Source organism: Mizuhopecten yessoensis, unplaced genomic scaffold, assembly GCF_002113885.1.
Source record: "Mizuhopecten yessoensis strain PY_sf001 unplaced genomic scaffold, ASM211388v2 scaffold1471, whole genome shotgun sequence".
In the NCBI taxonomy this organism is placed as follows: domain Eukaryota; kingdom Metazoa; phylum Mollusca; class Bivalvia; order Pectinida; family Pectinidae; genus Mizuhopecten; species Mizuhopecten yessoensis.
Genome location: NW_018404063.1, coordinates 595,933 through 617,552, shown reverse-complemented (window position 1 = coordinate 617,552; position 21,620 = coordinate 595,933).

The window sequence follows — 21,620 nt, the reverse complement described above, 5'->3', positions numbered from 1 at the left end:
GTGATTCGAACAATTCATAACTGAAAACAAGCCAAGGTCGTTTATTATTATTATTATTTTCTTTTCTATCGTCATTATTTTTTTATTTTTTTTTTTAACTTTTATTATAACAATCAATTAAATAGTTTCATTATTGTTTCCCTTTTTGTATTACTCAATTGTCAAGTTTTTGTTTTTAACGTGTAAAACAAGATATTGATATCGATATTGTTCTAATGATGATATATACAGTAAAACCTCGTTATACTGCCACTGCTTGTTCAGAGATATTTTGGCGTTGTAAAGGAGTTTGGCGGTAAATTGAGGGAACCCTTAAGGGGAAAAGGTGACATTGGACTATTTTGGCGTTACGCAAGGTTGCAAGTGAAGAGAGGCGAGTGGCATTATATCGAGGTTTTACTGTTCACTTTCTACTTTGTTAGTCACTCGACGACTTGCTATAACCTCATTACTACTGTGTAACATTAGTACTACCCATGAACTGTATCTTGTTTGCAAATGATATGTATTTCGACTGTTGATGTAAATATTGTAAGCAGTATTACTATTACCGCCTTGACTGATTAATTACCAACCATTATTACTATATTGATATAAGATATAAGATGGTGTTCCAGTATTAAATTGCATTAATTGAAGAAAGATCTTTATGAAACCATTTTGAAATATTTTTAAACAGTTACACCATCTTTGATATTTGTCTTGTGTTGAAGACGTTTGGAACACAGAGTGATATTTAATTCGTACTAAAGTATAATCGCTTATTCACTTGCAGTTGCAATTCCTTTGTTGCCAGCATCATTATTATATATAAGTGATATAACAATTTTTATTATATTTTTACCCTTGAAATATCGAATTATAATTTTTTCAATAACCTAACAACTAAATGTTTTATCTTCATATATTATTATATTACTTATAATATTAACCAATCAGAACAGCACTATCTATTCACTGGATGAGAAGTCCAAGAATGTCTGTTCAAACGAAGCGACAGTAGAATAAGTTGTTCTATTGCTGCTATTTACGTAACTACAAAACTGATAAAATTCTCGCAAGTAAATGTTACCAGATAATAACAGAATGTGTTAACAGTGTGTTGAGTTGTCTTATCACAATGGTGCATATGACGTCAAATATTACAATACTACTTTCCGCACTTTTTATGCATTGTTCCTAAATAGTTGAACATAAAAAATGAAACAAATTAGATATATCATTCCTATCGTTGAATACATATTCAACAGGAATCAATTAAATACCCCCTGTATATGTAATTAACGTTATTATAGTACTAGTCTGGCATATTCCCTTGGATCTCATTTGGAGAATATTTTGCCATGATTGCTGAGATTTCCAGGTGAACGATACAGGCCATATGTGCCTCTTGTTATTGATATTATGAAAATTGTATGCAATGTTATGTTGCTTGTTTGCAACTTTTTTTTAAAAGCGTGTCAGGGTTCAATTTCCATGCAAAATATTTGACATGTTTTCAAATAGGTAAATGTTTATCTTGTGCATTTCATGGACGAACAGACAACAGTTTTTAGTTTAGTTCAGGCAAACATGGGTAGGAATCAAATATTAGCAAACACAAATGGAATCATAACATCACAATTCCTTTGTAGGTTTTATATCACCGATGAACTGTATTTTATTTGCAAAGGATCGGTATATTAGTTTTTTACTCGCATTAGTACTTCTTTTTCTTGTCAACATCATTATTGTAGATAAATGATATATATATAAAAAAAATCATATTTGTAGCCTTGACTTATCGAATTATCAACTTTATTATAACCTCACAACATAATGTTATATCTTCACATGTTAATATATTAATATTAATATTGACCAATCATAGCAGTGCTTTCTATTCACTTAATTCGAAGCCGAATAATTTCTGTCCAGGCAAAGCCACTGTAGAATAAGTGGTTCTTTCGGTATACCATTGCTTTATAAGCTATGGCTGACATTTACGTCATTACACAATTGATAACGTTCTCGCAAGTAAATGTTACCAGATAATATTAGAATACAATAACAATGGGTTGAGTTGTCCAATCAAAATGTTGCGAATGACGATTTTAGAGTTTGGCGTCAAATATTACAGTAATAATTTCCGCACTTTTTTGGCATTGATACTTTCATCGTTGAACGCTAAAAATGGGGAAAAAAAATTGTCATTCCTTTCCCGTTGAATACATATTCAACAGGAATCAATCAAATTCCCTCTGTATATATAATTGTAATAGCAACAGTATTAATTGTCGAGTTCCTATTTTATCTTTAAATTTATTAGGTAGATATTGGTGAGTATATTCTATCTTACCTAACAGTACCCGATGTTAATTTCCCAAGTGGAAGAAACAAAACAGGATAGCGTTGTTTGAAATATTTAAATTTGACAAACTCATAATACAGATTGAGGAGTAAAACTGTTTTCTTTGTCACAAATGCTTTAAAAATTGAAGATGTAGAGAACCTTTTGTTTGAGTTATATTTAGTTTTTTGTTTGCTTGTTTGATTTTTCTGTAAACCTTTTTGTAGAATGGTTAATAATATTATGTAATATCAACGTTTTTAATCATTTCAGCCCTGACAATAAACCAGTCAGTTGAAGGCGTAATAAAGCCGAAATTCGTTGTCATATAAACACTTACTTAGTCATTTTGCTTCTCTTTTTATTATATAGGATTGATGTAATTGGTCTCAATACATTTTCTAATAAAGTTTTAATTTTTAGAAAATTATCTTATTTTTTGTTGTATTTTAATTGATATTATGCAAATTGTATGCAAAACTGTGTTGCGTGTTTGCAACTTTCTTTAAAAGCGTGTCAGAGTTCACTTTCCATGCAAAATATGTTAATTTTGTCAATTTCATGGACGAACAGTTTGTAGCTTCGTTCAGGAAAACTTGGGTAGAAATCAAAATATTAACAATCATGAATTGAAACCATGAAAACCTTAAGAGCGATATCAAAAATAAGTTATACTCACACTTTATTGTCGGATGCATACAAAACTGATAATAACCAATATTTCATCATTAAACTTCAGATTTGGTTATATTTGATATCTTACGTGTTATTTTTGGCTTTATTAAAGCTATCTGTTTGGTTTACATTTGTAATATGTTTCCACCATTTCAAAAATGTCAGAAGAGCTTCTTGATATGCACTGAGAAAACGGAAATGAACGTATTCTAAGATTTGTTTGGTCTATCGAGATGAAGACCAACGAAAGGATGTGCAAACTTTTGTTTTAACCATATCATAGATTTATGAAGAGTTCACATCTTCGTTTGGTCTATGAAGATAACAGACGCTTTTCCTTCAGAAACACTTTATTTCATTTTCCTTTCAGTTTTTCAAAGGTATCCATGCAAATATTTTCTTGTTCCAAAATTGCCATATTGTCATATCAATTTTGAGTTCTTAATACACATGTCTCCCTTCTTAGAAATAACATAGAAATTTGGTTCGTTTTACTACATTTCGGAAATTTCTTGATTATTGACAAACTGCCAAAAAATTTCATTTTTATTAAATGAAATCTATTGATTGGCCGCCCGCGGATTTTCTTCTACATGTAAGCAATGCATACCAGGTTCAATTCCAACGTCACGTACATGAAACTCTCATCTGTACTTAGAATAAAGTCTTATTATTTAACAACAATTGTAAAACTAGTTATTCCAACTGATATTAATCTCTCTTTTTGACCCGGACTTTATGGCGACGGGGTCTTAATGAGGGAGGAAATCGGAGTATCCGGAGAAAAACCACGTGGTCGGGCAGAAATGACCCCATACCCTTTTCACGTCCGATCGGAGAATGGAACCCCGGCCGTCTTTGTAAAAGGCGAACGTGTTATCCACAGCGCTACTCGACTACCCTGTATTTATCTGGATATGTAACAATGTTACTAATTGATTAAATACACTTGTTTTACTTAATCTATCAATGATATCCTTAAGGTGTCCTTCATCATTCTAATGAAAACAGCCATGGCGACTCCTATAACTACACAATAACACTCCACATAGGCGAGATAATGCAGTGTCGGTAACGTCATTCAACATTTTAAGCATACATTAGGTGAAGATACTTCTATAACCTCTTTTGCTTTTGTTTCTAACTGAAGATGCATCAGATTTTGAATTGGAAAGATATCACAAAGATCGTACCATGTAAAGGGTTTTGAAAACATTTCTTTACATTTCCCTCTTCATCTGATGTCATTTCTCAAGGTAAAACAATTTTACCGGCTATTTACATAAAATCACCAATATATTTATTTGTTAAACAAATATTTTCCCTACAGAGGTAAAAACATTTATGTTTCTGACAGCTAAGAAATAAACTAAGGCACATTAACACAACAACTAGAACATAATAACAGATTATGTTTCCCTCAACCATAAAATAATACGAATGTGATTATTCAGGCGTTATCTAGTTACATAAAATCAACTCAAAATATGTGTTGTTTTTTGGTGTTTTTTTTAACATTTAATTCTTCAGCAGCAGATTTCCATGTAAATATATACGTAAATCTTACTGAAGTAAGCATATGTACATAAAGAGTAAACATAATGGAAATTGAAAAACTCAAAATATAATCATCTCTTTCCAAATAAATTTGTCTGGAAGTTCCAATAAATGCTTTGGTTTGTCTCGCCTTCACATCCTTTAGACCCTAGGCTTTCGGTGGTTGAACTATTCTCTCTAATGTCTGTCAAGGCAATCAAACATTTTGATAACTTATTTATTAAAAATGTAGGCTGGCATCTATATTGATGATTTAAACGCGGACTCGACACTGCAGAAAATACTGGTGTGTGTTACACGGCGGGAGGGTATTGTCGCGTTTTATGTGAATCAAAAGGGGTTATAGTTTCACCAGTATGGGAATGCCAGGATTAGGAATATTTCATTTTATTGACATCTATGAAGGGGTGTTAAAGGATTTTTGACAGGATAAGATTATCTGTTTACTCATATGAAGGTGAGATTGCATGAAAGGTTTTTATATTTAACAACATCAGCTTTTCAGGGGGAATGACAATATGGCAGGATTCGGGTGCTGATAATTGCATTCTATCTGTATGAGGGTCACGAGTTTCGTGTTGGCAAATTGCGTATAACTTGGGTAAGGTGACAGGGTTCGGGACAATTATAATTATGATTTACCTGTAAAATGACTGTATTGTTCCGGATGAGTTTTATAGTACATAACCAGTGTCAGGATTCTGAGCTAGTTGCAGGGTTCGAGGGGATCGATATTGCATTTTGCCTGTGCATGATGGCAAGGTTCGGGATGATTATAATTTAATTTGACTGTGTGTAGTTTGCAGGATTCGGAATGGCAGCTATATTTTACCTATTGGAGGATGTAGGGTTTCTAGATGATTTGAAATGTGTTTTCCCACTGTGAGGGTAACAAGGTTCGAGATATTTGTAATTGTTATTTACCTGTGTGAAGATGGCAGAGTTCAGGGTATATAACTACACCTAACCTGTATCAGGGAGCCAGGTGCTTTTACGATGTCGAGACATGTGACGACAGGTATCGGGATAACAGAATCCAGACAGATGAAGGTACCCAGTATACTGGTATAGAACGGGTACACGTATCCTTTGTACGTCGGCTCCTCGTATTTCATGAAAGTCACTGTGATCAGGCTATACATATATACATTTAACGTTTTATAAATGTCTGTACAACAATTTTGTTATGATACAAATGTAAGCACGAAACTGGGATACTAATTTTCACAATACAATGTCAAAATAAGTGATAATTGTTTTTTAAACATGGTAACCATGAGCATTGTACAAGAATTAAGAGTAATTATTAACTATATACATAGTAACTATAGACATTATACTTGTTTATTATAGGTATCGCTTAATATATACCAGTATGCTTGGGTAATTATATGCAGCAAACAAAAGCAGTGTAACTGTGTAATTAACAGGATAATAATATACTATATAAACAGGATAATAATATACTATATATACAGGATAATAATATACTATATATACAGGATAATAATATACTATATATACAGGCAAATAATGCATACATTATTAAAAACCAAATGATATACTGTATTTAGGGTTATCGTATATATATTAGGTTTTTTTTAAATTGACATTATTTCTTAATAATAGTCAATCTACACGTAACTGTATCGGAAATAAGTCTGTTCATCACATATTGTAGAAATAAGTAGCAGCAATTTTCAATTACAAAATCTTGTAGAATTGAAGGAAGGGCGGAGTTTTGCATTGCTAAAAACATTTTCAATAAGTTTTCATGCGAATCAAATGTTAACTTAAAACCATGATGATTGGTGTGCTTACACACCATGCTATCCGGAATATCAAGGGAACTGGAGACCCTGTCATAATCTCGACACCACTACTGAATCGTTCCGCACCTAACAAGAAAGGTGAAAACAAATGTAATCAATCGAATATCAAATAAGGCTATCATTCAATCCAATTAACGCTTAAGATTTACACTGTACTTATCTAGAAATCTCGATTTCTGCTAGTTTTGAATATGGACAATAATCAAAGATTGGTTACCATGGAAATGATAAAAACGTTAATTAAAAGGGGTCGTAAAAACATTTTACTTAAATTGTTTATAGTGCAGGACCGCTTATGCTTCAACTGAATTAAAATATAAACCTTGTATAAGAAGGAATAAACAAGAATAAGAAATTTAAAAAAACCTGCAGAAACGGAAAAAGAAATTAAAACATAACTTATTATGATAAAACGTCACAAAAAGAGCCGAACCCAAGTGTTTGCTCTCGAAAGTCAGCATTTTTTCCTGTGACTAAAAGTGCATCTATAATTAAATGTTTTGAAAAATTCAGAAGTGGCCAAAAGTTTGGCCCTTCAGACAAATGTTTGCCTTGCCCAACGTATTCCTGACACTAACCTAAAGTGTTTGCTCAAGCTGAATTGATAAATGTTTTGGAAAAAAATCAAAGAAACATGGAGAGAAATGCCGTTTGTTTTCAAAGTCTAGGGTTTTACATGTACAAGAAAGTTGGTTTGAGCATAGAAATGTTGTTTTTGCATAGGCTTGAGCATAAGAATGGTTTAATAGACAATGAAGTTTCAGGCTTTTGCTCATATGACACACCAACCTACCATATATCAATCCTATTGCGATACTTTCAAGGAAGGAAATGAGAAAGGTGCAAAATACAGAAGCGTACCAGTCAAGTAACTGGAAAATGTAGACACCAGCCTAGAAAAAGTTAAATTAACATCTCTCAGCTTCCGGTTGATGGCAGATGATCCTCATTTTACGATACGCGTGTTGTATATCTCTTTATGTAACAGCATGTCTAATTGGATAGTATTGATCACATGACGGGGAACGCGATTGAGATTGCCAACTTATATTGCCTTTATTCGGATCCTTTCAATAACAAAACTTGCCAAGAGCCAAGGACCGAGTCCCAAATGACTAAAGCAACGACAGCCATGGGGCTTCAATCTGATCATTCTTACTTTTGGATTGTTATTTTTTTTTTGGCATTATAAAATGTTTTCTGACTTTGTGGTACATGTATGAGAAATTAATAATATTTTTTTTTTTTTACATTAGGGCAATGAATATATATGGATTCATCGACATTGAGCTATTTTTCCGGTATACATCTTTTTAGGATATTTCAAGATCTGTATAAAGCTATCGCGAGAAATATTAACTCGATATTACTATAGTTCAAAAATGAAAAAAGCGATATATATGTTTTAAAGTTCACAGTGACCATGTAGTTTTTGATAGCACGTCTAGCAGAAGACCGTTCACACATTCTTAAGAATTATGTTAAGAAAAATGATTATATCGAATCTGTATAAAAGAAATAAACACGATCAGAGAAACGTTTCTTTAAACCAACTTGGCTTTTTGGTCGAATTTGATCACAATACCATAATGTAGAGGTAGCAGAGTACAGTAGAAATGGATTGATCCTAAAAATAAAGGGTATGTCTCAGATAAACACTGCTAAAGGATAAAACCTTCTTCGAGTTAACGCGTGTTTATATAAAATGATGGTTAATATATGTAACAATAGACTTTCATAGAGAAAACGTACGAGCTAATGTGTGTTCAAAATTTATCATTTAAGCGAACATAAATAAACAGCTGCTATATCGACTTGAGGAGAATCACATAGAAATCATATGTAACAGGGTAAATAAAAGCACTTCTAAATAAACGAGGTTTAAAAAATTCGTAATAACAAATTCGATTTTTTATACATATGACATTAAGCGTAAAGATAACATACCTCGTACGTTCCTCATACATAGGTATGGAAACCTCCAAACATTCCCTAAACCGATAGTATAACCGATCAAAGCTAACTTATTCTCTTGTGTTTAGCATGCAAACAACCTAACTACATGCAGGATATACACTGCTCTATTGTTTTGCCCAATAATAACACAAATACATGTCTAGTCGAAAATGAGCATTTATATGATTTTCTCCTTGGTTCCCAATATACCGATTTCCACTATCTCCCCGTCAGCCATTTTTAATTCTGCCGATTCCGATGTGCGGCTGGTCGTCGATGGTGGGATGCGTTACACTATAATATGTCGGAGACGAATGAAATTTTTAATGACCATGAAAACTTTTAATAGAGACAATGTACCGGGGTACCGAGAGAACAACACATTGATAATTAGATACAGTAAGTTTCCCGATTAACCCAGATAACTATTTATTTGACCATTGTCAGTGCCGCTGCAGATCTCAAAATATGCACACATATGTTACCGAACTTACCAGGTTGTGAGAAATTATGTAAAATTTTCTGTATATCTGTTTACACAGCTGTACCTGTAAAATATTTCTGCAGATCATATTCGATATCATATCAGTATAACGAACATAGTATATGCTAATAAAATGAAGGACACAATTAAACAGTAATAAAAGGCAAGTGATAGTTTTCGTGTTACAACTAAATTGTAGACATCTATGGCGTATTTAATATATGCGTTGATATATTCGAGCTATTATGTGATCTCATTTGCAATTTACGCCTTTATTGCGCTTATCTAATTCATTAACAATGTAAATATTCGGGTCTGTTGTTGTAAATTTGAAAATTATTCAAACAATATGCTTTCTAAACATGTTGGCAGCATGCAATACTGATCCCGTTGTGAATATTGCGTCATGTAGAAATAACAACAATGTGTCCATGCCACTCCTTGCGAAATATAAAGGATTGGATAAGATTTGCAAAATATTGATCATGAGGACAGCTTATACAATTTATCAATAAAGTTAACTTGTGATCATTCTTGATGTCTGTCGAATGCGTCGTTTTCTAACATTCTGACGACCGAATATCTCAGTTGATTTGAGTTAGATTTTATATTTGAAGAAATACACAAGAACAAAGCAAAATGAAAACAGTTCATCTACAAGTGTAACCAGAAGAAATCGCGTTCATGTTGTAGCTTTTCCTCTCGCCAGGAATGGCATGTAATAACCGTTAGAAGGAAAAATTGATGATGTTAGGCTCTTCCAGGAATCACGTTTGCACTGACGACAAAGACACTTCTCTTTCGCAAACATAATGGAATATTTGTATTAAGGTCAAAAATCACGAAACATTCAGAACGTAAAGGGTTAAACGGATTTATATATATATATATATATGAATGTGATATTGAAGGACTTGTCAAGGTGTTTGTTACCAGTCCTGATCCTGATAAGCTCGTCACTAAATTCAGCTTCATATAAAAACAGAAACAAATCGACCAAAAGAGGGGCACATTTTGCATTGTTGCGAATCCCTATAGTCTGCATGCAAATCTTGACACCGAAATCAGCAAAGATACTGTCAACAAGGTATTTAACCATCCTTACAATTTTCTCCTCGGTGAAATCATTTTGGCCTTTGCGGTGCGTTATAAAATATATGTTCCAAAATAATTTACAGGGATACATTAGGTTATTAGATGCCTTGTCTAAAGACAACCACATACCTATCATGCAGATTGTTGATTGTTGCTTGGACATCGGGGTCAAGAAATAAAGACTTGCGCGTAGTTTCATTTTAGTTTTCAAGCATCTAAAATATGGCAAGTCACATTCATAATATCAAGTTTTTTTTATTAAACTTTCAATGCATTGGAGATTTAGCACAAATGATCAGGCAAATTACATTGTTAACAAGTACAAAGACAAGTTGACATTGAAAATAAAAAGTCATTAAGGCTGATATCTTCATAAATATAGTTCATCGGACTAATAACTAATAACATGTCAATTTCTATTCCGACCCAACTGATTTATACGAAATGACATATCATCTCAAGTTTATTTATATACCTAGGTCATGCAGAGTTTGATTCTCTTTTACTAGCTTTGGAGAGTCATACTGACCTCATATCAAGATAGATGTCGCTATGTTCACCTGGGATTCATATTAAAAAAAAAAATGAAATATTGTTTAATACATCAATATTGAACAGAACAGGACACCTGTCTTAAAAATGGTACATGAGGTGATTATAGTACCGGTATACATACAAAAGTGGCTCATTAAGGCCGAGAGAAGTAATGCTGTATTTCTTTAATAAATGGATGCGCAGTATTAAAATATAAGTCGATTACTGAAACCTGTGGTTGTTGTACGAGTCAGTGTATATATTCGCAAACACATGCATCAAGTTATGGTGTATGCACACCAAGGTATCTGGAAACCAAGGAGACTTTTTATATCTGAAAACAATTTGATAATACTTATATATATATTAAGATAAATGTAGGCATATTTATTTTTTGTGTGTATAGAAACAAGGATTGAATTGATTGGATATATTGCCCACTGCCCAAAACCCGAATGACCTAGCTTGGATGTTTCAAGCCTGAAATATAATGTTTGAGCACTGTGTACAAAATTAAAAAACAGTGTTTGTGTTTGTTGTTATGAGATGATTATAATGAATCCTTACAAAATAAACTTATCTTTTGAATCTCACTTTTTAAGAACAAAATACTTGTTTCAAATTTTGCATTAAGTTGCCGTTAAGCTAACCATTCAATTTACGTGATATAATAATTGTTTTGTATGTGTCTCGGGTACAACATCATAATCTGCATATTGTGAAGTTGTGAGTTTGGCTTCCGTTATCGACAAATAGCGTTTTCAGTATTTATACTTTACTTTTTGACCATATAACACGAGTTATCGTGAGGTAAAAGTTTACGATGTTCAAGTATGAAGATTTACAGCGTATCACACATGTGTGCAGACATATCTAAGGACTTCGCATAGCTGAACACGGCCAGCCCGGATTAAATTGCTGTGCAAACACTGGTAGAACATTTTGTTTGTATTATTATTTGTTGTTTTCCTCATCAGAATGGATGATATTTTTCAGTTCCATGGATGATTTTTTTCAGTTCCGTTCTTTGTAGAAGTTGCCAGACCGCTACGGACTCTTTGTCCATAATATATGTGTGTGTGACAATATCTATGTTATGTGTTTAAAAACCCTATAAGTACTGCTTATTTATTTGTAGACTTATAAATAAAAATAAAATGAAAAATAAACTGTTATTAAAGCTTAATGCTTAATACCGTCAGTATTTTTACATTTTTAGCGATTCCTGTGGCATTGTTAACATGCCATTCGTAGAAGTAAAAAACAAATAGGTTTTCTATCACACATGTTTAGGGAACTTTTAACTTTTAGAGCTTTATCAAAGGTTGACAATTACCGCAAGACAACTAAGCTTAGAATTTTGCGCGTGCGCGGCCAGTTCATAGTCACCGGAACCAACGACAATCAAGAGTTCTGCGATTGCATTGTGGTGAGTTCACAAATTAAGGACCCATCGCAAATCCATGCAGTGTATGTGAACGGCCTGTGGCGAAAACTCACCGAGCTATAGAATGTGATACGTGCGAACTCTGGTCACATATGAAGTGCAACGATATATCCCCAGAGGCGTATACATTGTTTTCTTACAAAAGATGATTTCTTTTGGAATTGTAAAATGTGCACAGATCACGTGCAAAATAATAGTCAAAATACTAACCATACACCGGAAGTGACTACTGATGACGGCACGAGTTATCTCCCTTCAACTTCCGGAGAAGAAACACCATCACTGGCCGATCAAACCAGCGACGTCGACGATGATTTGGGAAGCCTTTTCACTTCCATAGCAGAACACGACAGCTCTTCGAGCTCGGACCAAGATTCTACAGAGGGATCGGAGCCTGACACCTTTCCCGAGATCCGAAAGGCAAAGTCCATACATAAGAAGAAGATCGTTTTAAGCCATATCAATATAAACAATTATTATAAACAGAAACAAATATATTGCTCTACAAGAGCTACTATATAACGAAAACTAAACTTGACGAATCCTTCCCAAGTGCTCAATTCGCAGTTGAAAATTATACAATGTACAGGAAAGACAGAAACTGTAGAGGGGGAGGTATCATTTCTTGAGTTCTCAAATATTGAGGAAATAAGCTACGAAGTGACAATAAACAAACAGAAATGGCTTATCAAATGTGCTTATAAACCACCTAGCATGACGGATACCATTTTTAATAATGATTTCCTCAGACAACTGGATAAAACAGTCACCAAGTATGATAATTTATGTGTTATTGGTGACTGAAATTTCGATATGAACATACAGGCTAAATGTAAGTAATAACAGGATTTCTGTGATACATTTGACCTAAAAAACTTAGTGAAAAGTCCAACATGTTTTGTAAAAGGGTAAACTCCTTTCTACCACAATAGGTGGGTGTTATTCAACTCCCAAGGCATCAATTAATCATTACAACTGTTGTATAACATATTGTTTATACCACACGTGGTATAAACTCTAAACGCGTTTTGATTGGCTGACACGGTGAACTTTGACCGGGACTACTTTTTAATCACGTGGTTCAATAACACGTGCAGATTGTTTACATCGTCTGCTTGCATTTGACAGCAATGGCAGATTTGGATGAAGACGGGCTCACGGTGGTAAACGTTGGCGACAGAATCAAACTGGTCGATGGGCAAAGGGGTACCGTAAGGGCTATCTTCAAACGAGATGAAAAAATAGGTTTTGATAGGTATCAAGTTGAGTTGAACTCTGGTCAGATATTAACAGAACCGCGATACAGATTTGACGTCATACCGTCTTGTCCCGGGCGAGACGTCCGTGAAACCCCCGTTAGGTCAGAATCACCTGCGTCTGTATTGTCATTATCATGTATAAATGCTCATAACAATGAACCAGCTTCATTTTATCGCGACCAACTCAATAATTCCCCACCCATAGAATGTGAAAATGCAGAAACGTCTGATGACTCCCTGGCCGATTTTGATATTGATGGTTTCATAAATAACGAGGTGAACAAAAACACTAGAAAGAAAACCAACAGTGACGTCAATATAGTCCATAAGTACTTTCAAACCAAACTGAGGGAAAAACGCCCCATAGAGTCCATTCCCCCTCCCCACTTGAACAAATTGCTTTGCGTCTACTTTATGAATGTCCGTAACCAAAAGGGGGAGGAATACGAGCCATCCTCCATTCGAGGCATCCAGTGTAGTATTGACAGATATCTTAAAGCAAAAGATTATGGAAAACAAATTGCAACTAGCACCGAATTTGCCAAAGTCATGGACGTAATTCGCTGTAAACAAAAAAAAAGCTGAAAAGGGAGGGGAAAGGAAACCAACGAAAAAAAGCAGAAGCTATTTCAGACACCGATTTAGATAAATTCTACGCAACCGGTCAACTTGGTTCAAAAAATCCGGAAACCTTGCTGAGAACCGTATGGCTACAGAATACTGTACATTTTGGGATGAGGGGTGTGACAGAACATAGGGATATGAAGTGGGGAGACGTCAAGTTATGTCGTGATAGCGACGGTAATGAGTTTATTCAATTTAACGAAAGACAAACCAAAACAAGACCCGGTTATAATCCGAAAAACGTAAGGGCCGTCCCTCCCCGTGCCTGGGCTACCTTTGACAACCCGACTCGCTGCCCTGTTGCCAACTATACAACGTACAAAGCCCGTCGTCCACCAATGTATTGCAACCCCGACGATTCTTACTATATTGCAACAAACACAAATCCAGAAAAATCTGACAAATGGTACAAAAGTCAGCCAGTAGGCGTAAATAAACTGGGAAAGTTTATGAGTACCATGGCAGAAAATGGAGGTAAGCCTAAATTGGAAACAGGTCGATAAACAGCGAATCGTGTGATATGTTTACAATTAAGGTCAAGGTCAGAATTGAAAATTACAATATCGTCACATGTTTGTAAACAATTTGGACACGCCCACTTCCATTCATAAATGTCCTGTGTTATTAATCAACCTATACCACCACAGGATCTTGTAGTCCGTGGTTCCACATTTATAAAAGTTCGTCAAATCTGTGTCAATTCTTTAAACTGCAAATGGATACTACACTGAGCTTTTGGTTTATCTGTCAGGTCTGACGAAAACATCGACTGACGCTTCAGGAATCGTTGCTGTGGGGAAGCGATTAACTAATCACAGTGCCCGCAAATATTTGGTACAGAAACTAAATGATACAGGCCTGCCTCCAAATCAAATCGTACAGGTCAGTTTTAACAGTTACACAGGCACCTGTGGTTTGAACAAGTCATCATCACACTTTTAAAATTTATAGTTTCCGCGTGCACATGGGTCTAAAGATAATTTACGATGTTTCCATGAATAAATGGTCAGCCAATTAATGTAAAAATGTCACTTACCTTATTAATATTATGGAAAAATAAATCCCAAACACAAAATAAAATGGTCTTCAAATAGACCTAAATGTCACACACACAAAAACACCAAACCAACCATATTTTCACTTATTTTTGCTTCAGATAAGTGGCCATAAAAATCTCCAGAGTGTCAACAGCTACTCCACCATCAACTGCAGCCAACAACGTACAATTTCACGGGTCTTGTCCAAGACGGTAAAGAACGTGAAACCTGTCACCTCAATGGATATGCCTACCCCATCTCCGTGCTCGTTGGGGTCACTCACGCACACAGTGAGGACTGACACTGGTTTAAATCCATATCCGTTTCTCTTTGGAGGCCCAATTTATGGCGGTACATTCAACGTTTCTCTCAAAAACACTGCTTCTCCCGCATTCAAAAAACATCAAAGGCCTAGAGTTATTTACTCAATTGACAGCGACGATTGAATGGACAATTTGGCAGGAAAGCCGCTTCACGCGGTGGCGAAAATGATGCTACACAGAGAGTAGTTCGTCATTGCTTTTGTGATAATTCATTTCTTATGTAGGTTTCTACAAATTTATTGCTTTGAAGACAATAAATTTGTTACCTACTTGTTACGATTTGTAATAAATCATAATATTTCCACATATTCCTGAAATTGTCATTTTTGAATATTAATTAGCGGCATTTTACTACAGGTCATATTCTTACGCCCCATTTGATATCGTAACAAAACACACATGTCAATTTTCTCGGAAGATTTTCTTTTTATTGTGGTAGAAACAGGTCACATAAACTCGTGGTTGTTGTATATAGTATTTCTTTCACTCTCGTTAGTTATTTTTCAAAAGTTACAAAATACACTCGCTGAAGCTCGTGTTTTTTGTAACTTTTGAAAAATAACTAACTCGAGTGAAAGAAATACCATATACAACAACCACTCGTTGTGTAACCTCTATTTATTGGTAGATGTAACACTTACAAACAGAACAGAAAAGTTCTTTAATGTTAAAGTAGTAGACACTGGTCTCAGCGACTGGCACCATCTCATTTTCAGAGTCACAAGGGGCGAGGTACATACAGCCCAGCCAAGTGACATTAAATACAGATCCTTCAAGGACTTGATGAATCAAAATTCATGAAAGACCTAAAACATGTCCCGTTTCGTGTTGTCCATGTACTTGATGATATTAGTGATGTGTATTGGGCACATGAATCTCTATGCAACGAAATTCTATATTAACATGTCCCTATAAAACTAGAGCGGCAAAGATTGACAAAATCCCCATTCATGAATTCGGAACTTCGGCCATAAACCACAAAAACAGCACTGTGGAGAAAATTTAATCAGTGCAAACTGATACAAACTGGCATATATTCAGAAAGCAAAGAAAGAAGGTCCCCAAAATAAAATAAAATCAATTAGGCGTTATTTCATAGAAAGATGTGGGGGGAGGGGGGGGGGGCGGGATCAAAGGATTTCTGGCCCACCATCAGACGTTTCCTGACAAATAAAGGCCACATTATACAGGGAAATGTTCAGCTACAAGACAACAATACGTTAGTAAATGATCCAAATGAAGTGTGTATTATCTTTAACAATTATTTTGTAAACATTGCAAATGACATTGGAAGTAAAGCTCCCCCTCCTGGGCCCAATCATTCAAGTATTATTGCAATAAACCAAAACTCACTAAAACCCACAGAGCCTTTCTGTTTTGGACCGGTTAAAGAAACCGATGTTGCAAGGTACTTGAAGATGATTGGTCCCAGACAGGCGACTGGTGTAGACAGCATTTCACCAAAGATATTGCACGTTACTAAAGGTGAAGTTTTAAATCCAACCACTACTCTGATCAACAGGTCTCTTGCAGAGGGATCCTTCCCTGATCAATTAGAATTGGCCAGGGTATCACTAGTATATAAGAAAAAGGATTCCCTCTGCAAGGGAAACTATAGACCAGTAAGTATTTTACCTGCAATGTCCAAACTGTGAGAGAGCCATATCAGAACAGTTGAATGGTTTCTTCCAGACAGTTTTCCATCCAGGTCTCTCTGCTTTTCGAGGGGGTACAGTTGTCAATCAGCTTCATTATTTATAACAGAGGAATGGCGGCGTGCCTTGGATAGAAATGACTATGTTGGAGCTATACTTATGACCTATCCAAGGCATTTGACTGCCTTCTGCACTGTATCATCCTCGAGAAGCTGAAAGCGTATGGTCTCTCTGAATACGCCTTACAACTTATAAACAGCTATCTATCAAACAGAAAGCAGTGTGTGAGAACAGGTAACTTTTTAGTACATATGAATACACTGTGAAGAGAGTTTCCAAAGGCTCTATACTGGGCACCTACTTATGCAGACGACAATACTTTATCATATGCAGATTTTTGTTGTCAGAAAATGAAAGTTTAAATTAAATAAATTGGTTTGATGTAAATCAGATGCAAGCAAAACCAGAAAATGTCAGGCTCTAGCTTCATGTATTGGCAACAGACTTTTAGACAAAACCCCTTTTTTTGCATAGGCGACACTAGTATTTCGTGTGATAAATCAGTAAAACTACTTGAAGTCGAAATTGACTACCTCCTAATTTTTTCTCAACATATTACAAATATTTGCAACAAGGCATCAAGACAGATAAATGTATTGAAACGCATCGGACATCTCACTTTTAAAGGACGGAAGGCAATTCATAACTCTTTTATACTTTCAAATTTTAACTTTTGTCCCTTAGTGTGGCGTTTCTGTAATAAAGGTAGCACTGACAAAATTGAAAAAGTAAACTATAGGGCCCTGAAATTTATTTACCAGGATTTTGACTCAAGTTATGAGGTCTTTTTTAGAAAGTCTCAGACAAATATGCTACATGTGGACAGACTAAGGAAAATAGCAATTGAAACTTTTAATATTCTCCATTGAATATGTCCACCTTATCTAAATAAATTAGTACCAACTAATAACAAGACTAACTAACAACTAACAATAAGAACGGAACAGTATGGTCGGAACAGCTTCTCATATCTCGCGGCGAAACTATGGTAGTATCTTCCAACTGATGCAAGAAATGCTGTGGATGTTGCTAGTTTCAAGACATGTGTGGGAAGCTGGAACGGCCAAACCTGTAGATGAGCTATGCGTAAATCCGTTACGTCTTAATTGTATAAATTTTATGCTTTGCATGCCCGTTTCAAGTTGCCCTTTTTAGATATGTTTAGATATGATTCGATATGTTTTAGATATGCTTCGATATGTTTAGATATGTTTAGATGTGTTTAGATATGTTAAGATATGTTTAGATATGTTTAGATATGTTTAGATATGCTTCGATATGTTTAGATATGTTTAGATGTGTTTAGATATGTTTAGATGTGTTTAGATATGTTTAGATATGTTTAGATATGTTTAGATGTGTTTAGATGTGTTTAGATATGTTTAGATATGTTAAGATATGTTTAGATATGTTTAGATATGTAGGGATGTGTTTAGATATGTTTAGATATGTTTAGATATGTTTAGATGTGTTTAGATATGTTTAGATATGTTTAGATGTGTTTGTATGAACACAAACTTGCTATATTATGTTAGCTTCTGTGCTGAAGTATGCTTTATAATTTATGTATCTCAAATTTGAAGTTTTCAAATTTTTTTTATGATATATTATCAGCCTGTGATATGTTTCAAACTTTATCTGTAATTGTGTTGAATATATATGCCCTTTTATCAGAATATTAGTAATATAACAAAATCCTGAGTTACTGGGGTGCAGGTCGAGCATACCATGCTGGTAGGGGCTCCCCAACCCTTGGAGCTGACCATGTACCACTGTACTATCTTTTCTCAAGTTCTTTTATATCTTTCCTTTATCATAATCAATAGTTATAAGCAAATGTGATCAAATAATAAATGAAATTTAAAATGGGATAAATGTAACATGCCACTATTACCGCATTAGATATTATTATTGTTCTTATTTATTTTAATTTAAATATGTTTTATTGGATGCTTCCTCTCTATTTGAAACTTTTACAGCATGAACACATCTTGTTAAATTAATGAAACCTTGTTTTCTGTATGTTTTATTTATTATGACTAACCGAGCTTGTGTTATCTTTGTTAACATATCGAGGTTAAATAAATTTTACTTAACTTGACTTGATTGTTGCATGCTGAATCAGCTCGGGAACTTGTGAGGATAGAATTAGCTTGTTGGTGTGATTCATTATTTCGAAATGGTTGTTTTTCAACCTTATAGACAATCACTTTTCTACGTACACCATCCAAGGACTTAGACTTATTCTAATTCCGTGGTACATCAGAGTATTGGCACTGTTGAATGGTATTAAGGACCTTAACCCTGAGCTCGCGGGAACTTCCTAAGTTTGAAACTTGATCATGTGATTCATTGATTTGCAATTGTTGTTTTTCAATCTTTCTTTTGTAAAACACCCCGCGCTTGATCGTTGGTAGAATCTTTTCTGACCCATATGTCTCTATTCGTGTAAGTAATGGATTTTATATTAAATATCAATTCAATAAACTTTTCTTGTGTTATATTATCATAGACTATGCATAAATTGATCTTTTAAGGGGCAACATCTTGTTTAAATATAAAGTAATAGAGACGTCTCATTGTTAACGTAATTGATTATACCATCACAGCATGTCAGTGAAACATGTTCAGCTACACCATCGTAGTCCTACGTACGTGTACTAATAAAACTTAAATACCTCACGATAACTCAATTTTTCCAAACATCAAACTGAAATTTGGTATAAAGGTGTGTTATAGTCATATTAATAACATATTGTCTGATGTCGCCTACGTTCTTAGATTAATTTTAGAGATATAGTTTGAAGACGCTTAAAGATCTGTAGATTGCTTTACACACGTGTGCAACGCCGCCGATCGTAAAAATTCAATTTGTCATTTCTTTGTCATTTTTAGCTCACCTGGTCTTAAAAATCCTTCTTATTCTGTAGGAATGAAAGGATTTGGTCCATTTATGATCCGATATTTGGGCCTCTTGTTTCTAATATCGACGTGAAGTTTGGTACATAGTTGTATTATAGTCAGATGAATAACATATCTTCTGATGTCGCTTACTTTATAGGTTAATCTTAGAGGTAAAGTCTGAAGACGTTTCACGATCTGCGGAGTTCTATTCACACACGTGTGCCACGCCACCGATCGTAACAATTCAATTCATCATAACTCGGTCATTTTTTCATATATCTAGCTAACATTTGGAGTATATATCAATAAAAGTCTTATTACTTACATATTCTCTGATGGTGCCTACTTAAGTAAATAAAAATAAAGATATGTACAGGTTAATTGTAAAATTCAATTCTTCATTACTCGGTCAATTTTTCAAATATCAAATTGAAATTTGGTATAACGGTTTATTATAGTCATAATAACAACATATCCTCTTACTTTATTCGGTATTTTTGAAGATTTTGTTTGGCGACGCTTGTTGTCACTTGAAGACGCTTGTTGTCGGTTGAAGACGCTTATGAGGGTGACCGCGCTTGCGTGCTATCTCACAGACCGATTTGCGGTATCGATAACCACGTCGTTTACCTAGGTGAGGAAAGACCGATAATGTGACGCTGATTTTACAGATTAGTAACTTTACAAAACGAATGCATACACGTGAGATCTCGCAAGCTTATTTGTTTATGTCAAGCAGCATCAGGTAAGTTTCTGACCAGACGATACAACATTGTCAAATATGACTGACGTACTTTTTGTCTCGTGATAGTGATTTAGATTATGACTTTTTAATGAAAGAATATGTACAGATTATGAGGTCTTCGTATCGACAGCGATCAATTCTCCTGTAAGCAATTTGCTTTGTAATTTGAACATAAGATGTGTTCATCTGGGACACGTACACCTCTTCAACCTGGAGGATGAGGTGCTCTACAGTTAGGAGGGCAAGATACTGTCTTATTGGGAGATAACACTTTCAATAGTACATGTGTAGTATTTTTTATGTTGAATTTTGTTGTCAGTGGTTGTTATACGACTTTTTTCATTATTACGTCACAGCGAGTAGGCGCGGCCATATTGATCACGTGACCTTTTTTGAATTGAATGGATACTTGATGCATTAACATGATTAAACACATATATACAGGTAATATTTCGCTTTTTATTTTATGGTCAGGCAGTTGTAAATAGTTGTGTTTTCAAAGCAACATTAATCCAATCACATCCCTCACCCTTTAATATTTAAGCCTGAAATCATTCCTGCTTGCAATTTATATAAATACTAAACATACCTGTATATTTATAAATAGAATATATACCTGTACATTACATATTGTTTTTAATATTTTAACATATTTTACGACCTTTTTTAATTTTACAATGGGATTAAGTTAAACAACTTATACGAAGCCCTTTCCCTCAATATGTGAATTGTCCTTGTAGTGGTTTAAGATTTTAAAAGTATCATATGTAATGATGGAAGATACTGTGGATATATGTTTCATATACATAGCATATATTATAGTGATGTCAAGAAAATATAACACTACACAATCTGTATTGTATTTTGATTTGCATTATGTTATCTTGGACATTTGTATATCATGGTTACATGATGTTATTAACAGGGACTTAATCAAGTTTGAGATTGTGAAGAAATAAAACATTTGTCAACTTCAGTCATTTTTTAAGTTTATATTCATGCAAAAGGATTCGTTAAAATACACATATATATACATGCTATACTGATAGGAATCGCAACACATGTGTGCTGTCATATTTCGCTTCACGCACGGAAACAATCTAT